Source organism: Rhipicephalus sanguineus, unplaced genomic scaffold, assembly GCF_013339695.2.
Source record: "Rhipicephalus sanguineus isolate Rsan-2018 unplaced genomic scaffold, BIME_Rsan_1.4 Seq851, whole genome shotgun sequence".
NCBI lineage: Eukaryota > Metazoa > Arthropoda > Arachnida > Ixodida > Ixodidae > Rhipicephalus > Rhipicephalus sanguineus.
In genome coordinates this window covers 5,452-10,902 of record NW_023616131.1, presented here as the reverse complement: position 1 = coordinate 10,902, position 5,451 = coordinate 5,452, and positions in this window count along the sequence as shown.

The window sequence follows — 5,451 nt, the reverse complement described above, 5'->3', positions numbered from 1 at the left end:
TACAAGCCGTCGGGCGTGACAAAGGCGGTCTTCGGTCGAGCGTCATCAGCCATAGGTACTTGCCAGTACCCTGAGCGCAAATCAAGAGATGAAAAGAATTCTGCGCCTTGCAGGCTGTCAATCGCGTCGTCTATTCGCGGTAGTGGATACACGTCCTTGCGAGTGATCTTGTTAAGTCGTCGGTAATCCACACAGAACCGCACAGAACCGTCCTTCTTCGCCACAAGAACGACAGGAGACGCCCAGGGGCTGTTAGAAGGTCGAATAACATCGCGGCGAAGCATCTCGTCGACTTGCTCGTTGATTACACGGCGTTCTGTGGGAGATACGCGATATGGACGTTGCCGCAGTGGCGGCTGGGTGCCAGTGTCGACGCGATGCGTAACGGCGGACGTGCGGCCGAGAGAAGTTTGAGCGACATCGAAAGAAGAGCGAAATTCTTCCAACAGGCCCAGAAGCTGGGAACGCTGGACTGGCGTAAGGTTGTCAGCAATGGAAGAACCAAATACATCAGCGGGTGATGAACCAGACGTGGAAACAGCACCGAGCGTACTGGAACTGTGGCAGTGCATTTCATCCGGTTCGTCCATAACTTGTGCGTCTTCGAGGGGTTCCACGCTACCGAGACATTCCCCTTGCACCAACGTGACACTGTACGGGAATGGATTGACAACAAAAATAGAGGTGCTGCCCTGAGTTACTTGCACGGTCGCGAAAGGCACCAGCAAGCCTTTCCTCGTGCAAACACGGTCCGATGGCGAGAGGAGTGCAACGGTGTCGGAAAGACTTGCGCAGTAGACTGACACCGCCGTTCACGAGTTTGCAGGCACCTTGGTGTCGTCTTTGACATGTACCTTGCCCGCAGCCGATGGATTGTCTGCCGGCGTCCAATCAGGGAACGGTGAGAGCTCTATTTCGGCTGGTGCGCAATGAATGACGGCGTCGTGGAGGGAGAGAAAATCCCATCCTAGGAGGACGTCGTGAGAGCAGGCAGGAATTATGATCAATTCGACGGCGTACAGAGCATCCTGAATAATGACGCGGGCGGTGGACACCGCTGTAGGGTGAATACTTTGGGCGCTGGCTGTACGGAGGGAGAGACCAGAAAGTGGCGTCGTCACTTTTCGCAGTAATTGGCTAAGTTTGGCGTCAATGACGGATACGGCGGCTCCAGTGTCGATAAGGGCAGATGCGCGAACACCGTCCACAAACACGTCTATCACGTTCGATGGGCTTTGCTGAGGGCTTTCGCAGTTCGATAGCGTCGCAGCCCTTGCCTCGTGGACTGCGACGACTAGTTTTCCTGGTCACGTGAGACCGGACTTGGCCGCATAGGCGACAGTGAGCGACGTCGTGGAGACGGTGACCGGCGGGTAGATGTTGCGGCGCGGGATGTCGGTGACATAGGCGGCGCTTGGTCATAATAAGGTTGGCTTGATTGGCTGGGCAGGGCTGATGCGACCCGAGGCGGCTCCATGCGATTGCAGTAGCGTGCGACGTGACCGGCGCAACCGCACGCGAAGCAAATGGGGCGGTTGTCGGAAGTGCGCCAGCGGTTCGCGGGTCGCATCCATGTCGCAGAACGGGACGGACGAGACGGCTGCTGATATGAGGGCATTGTGGGCAGGTGTCGGGGCCTGGGGACGACGTCGACGCACGTAGGCGGCACAGCCGCGTCGAAGGCCTGGGGTCCGACGACGGCTTCGGCGTAACTTCGCGGTGCAGCCACAGGAATCGCTGGGGGCGGCCTGGTTACAGCTTGCGGGTAGCTTAGTGGCGCATGCACTGGAGGCGGTTGGTGGTATTCCGGAATGACCTCTGCGATTTCCTGCTGAATCGCTCGGCGGAGAGGAGGCAGGAGGGTAGTGGGCGGCTGGTCAACACGCTGCGGTGGAGCGAAAGCCAGTAGAGCCGGTGGAGCGAGAGGTACGGGGATCGATACCCAGCACCTCCACCACTTTGTTAAGACGTTTATTGACGGCGAGATTGACGGCGACGATGCACAACGACAGAGCGCAGACTCGCAGACTCTCACGAGCATGAGCACGAGGGGCGTGCTCTTCGAGAATAGGCGAAGAGGGTGACCCACTAGGAGGCGCTTGAGAGGACGACCCATTAGAGCGTTCCAATGCTTCTCTACAATATATATATATATATAGGCTCCCGTATTTTATATTTTGTCTTGTTTGCTCCAAGTCGACACAGAGTTTCTAGGGCATTGTTCGTATTATTACTATTATTATATTACTAGTATTGTTAACTTGTCAACCACAAGTTCTTTTTAATTAAGAATGTGTGGTATTAGGGGCGTAGTGCATTCTTTCTACTCATTGTATTTCTATTTGTAACTTAGCTTGGAGCGTGCAAACTTCATGGTAGAAAACAGCTCAATACTACGAAGACAAGAAAGACCAAACAGGACCTGTTTCGTCTTCGTTGTCTTCGTTGCATTGCCCTGTTTTCTACTTTGCTCGGAAGGCCCTCCGGCCCCTCCAAGGAAATACGCGTATGCAAACGGTGTTAGCACAAATTTTCTTTGAAAAAAAAATGTGGGTGATTTTAACGTTAAACTACCCCTCATTGTTTCCTTCTGCATTGGTCGTTAGCTGTTTATGATTGGCAGATATTTTCTGGGTCATGCACGCAGCACCTGCTCGTAACGCGATGCAACAAATGACCCTAAAATGATCCATTGTGCAATGACCACTCAAACACGGCTACATAAAAATTACACTATTTTCAATACGGCTGTTTTTGGTCACTGGTTCTTCGCCATTCACCAAAAATTTTCGGTGTGCCTTGAAATTGCGTGGTCCTTACGGGACATTCTAAAAAGAGACAGGGCGTGCAAACACGGACACAAGAAAGAGATCAGGACACCACAAACGCCGACTAACAACTGAAGAGACGCACAACGGCTGAAAAGAAGATGGCACGAAAACTTATCTGCGCATGCCCATGCAACCGGCGAACCTATCAATCCGGCACGCGTGGCGGTCTACGTGGTAGATAACTGTTAAGGCATTTGATTTCATCTTTATGCAAGTTAATCGACGGTTGGCTCACGCATGCGCTACCACTATTCTCGATATGCCATGCTTCAATCATCAGGCGCGTTTCCTCATTTCTATGCCGGTACAACACTGCGCATTCATCGAATTTTGGCGTGCACTTACAATCTCGACAATGTAAAGATAGTTTGTGGCGTCCTGATCTCTTTCTTGTGTCCGTGTTTGCACGCCCTGTCTCTTTTTAGAACGAATACGTACCAACTAGCTCAGCTCTCTGTTATTCTAACCTTACGGGACGTCAAAAATCGGTGAAATGTCGTGGTGTTAAAATGACATGTGCACAATAAACAGCGCAGTCCTATGCCGAACAACACGTAAATATTTTTTTGGAATCACCGGACAATGTCTCATTCTGAATGTAATTCAAGAAGGCTGCCCGCCGATCACATCGGCAGCGTTGACAAGATGGACTCATATGACCATAATAAATGCTTTCAGCTGTAGTATAACGGTGTTGAGCTATTTCCCCGCGTGTACAACTCTGTGAACTCATCCTTGCTTAGAGGGAGGGAGGGAGAAAATGAAATAAACAGCGCTGCGCGTGTGTGCATCTTTGCTGTGCGAGTTGTATTTTGCCCTGTACAAGTCAACTCGAGATGACTCAAGACCAACTAGGCCGTCTGTAATTCAGTCTCCTTCGTCCAGAAAACCCAGGTCGCGGGATTGAATCCAGGCCGCGGCGGCCGCACTTTCAATGGAGGCGAAAATGCTTGAGGCCTGTATGCCTAGGCTTAGGTGCGCGTTAAAAAGAACCCCGAGTGGTCGAAATTTCCGGAGCCCTACATTACGGCGGCTCTCATAATGATATCGTGGTTTTGGGATGTTAAACCCCAACTATTCTTAATACAGAAAACCGCGGACCTTGAACATTGACCTGGTACGGTAGATCAAGTTGCGGTACAAGTTTGAAAGTTGGGCTTCCCAATGTACTCGAGTCCATTGCCTTATTCCTCACCTTATTCCAAGCCGCCGCGTTCACTGCAAGCAACCATATGATACTTGAAACGCGTGGCGCAAGGTTGCAGCTGAGAAGAAACAAGAAGAGACAGAAAGAACGCCAACTCACAACTAAGTTTATTTTCATGAAGCATTCGCAATATAAAGGCTCTTGGAGGACATGCGCAGAACATTTCATTCACCGCAGGTGCAGGCATTAATAGACGAGGTTTAAAAAGAAGGTCGTAATCATGATATCTGGAAACCAGCAACAAACAAATATATCCTAATGTAAAGACGTCGAAAAAAAAACAGAACCACAAACCTGCGCAAAGGTCGAGGAAAAACAACAACAAAAAGACTGACAGACACTTCGTAGCAAAGCCATCTAAAGTACATCTAGATCCAACAGTTGGAATTCACTATTATGCAGCAAAACTGACGGCACGCGGACGCAAGAATTACCTTTCTTCCTTATGTGAAAGGCTTCCAGTAACTCCCACGCCAGCGCATCCCGGCTTCTTCCAAGTAGTCGCGTGCGATCGAACTGCGGTGTGCAGTCACACGAAGCACAGTGGAAGGGTAAACGAGACCCTGTTCCATTCCTAATTGATAAAGAATGCTCCCTTAAACGGTCATTTGTACAGCGCCCTGTGTGGCCTATATAGACCTTGCCACAGCCCAGGGGAATTTCATAAACAGTGCCCACGGCACAACGCAGAAAGGGCTTTGCATGCTTCTTATCGCACGCCGCCTTGGCACCTCTCGAAGAGATGCAGGCACAGAGCCTTGAAAGCTTATTCGGAGCAGAGAAGGCCAACGGCCCATGCTGCCGATTTGCAACCCTTTTCAGGTTGTGGGAGATTTTGTGCATGCATGGTAGAACATGCGGTCTTTTTCTCTGTCCTTGCAATGGCTCTGGCCTCCTGCGCTCCCCTTTCAGCCTCTGAAGCAACGTTTCGGACACACTGACTAAGAACCAATAAGGAAACCCGGCTGCAGTAAGCCGCGATAACTGACACACTGTGTGCTCGCATGACTTGGACAGCGCAGAACGAAAACACATAGCAGCTATAGCCCTCTTTACCACTTTCGAATGTGCAGAATCATATGAATAAAGTCCTTTTCTCGTTCTAGGGCTGAACTTCCTACAGACATGACCCTCGCCCAGAGTCAAGTCAATGTCTAAAAAACTGCAAGCTCTTGTCAAGAGGCAGTTCATGGGTAAAGAACAAGCCTTTTCCATGTTGTCGGAACAGGTTCAAAACCAAATCTACGTCGCTAGAGTGCGTTACAGGGTTAGTAAAAGATAACACCACGAGTAAATCGTCCACATGTCTAAAAATCTTAGAAACTTTGCCTGAGTCAACGACATTTGCTAAAGCACGATCAATAGACGCCAAAAATATGCTACACAGAACAGGTGCAACGCCGGAGCCAATAC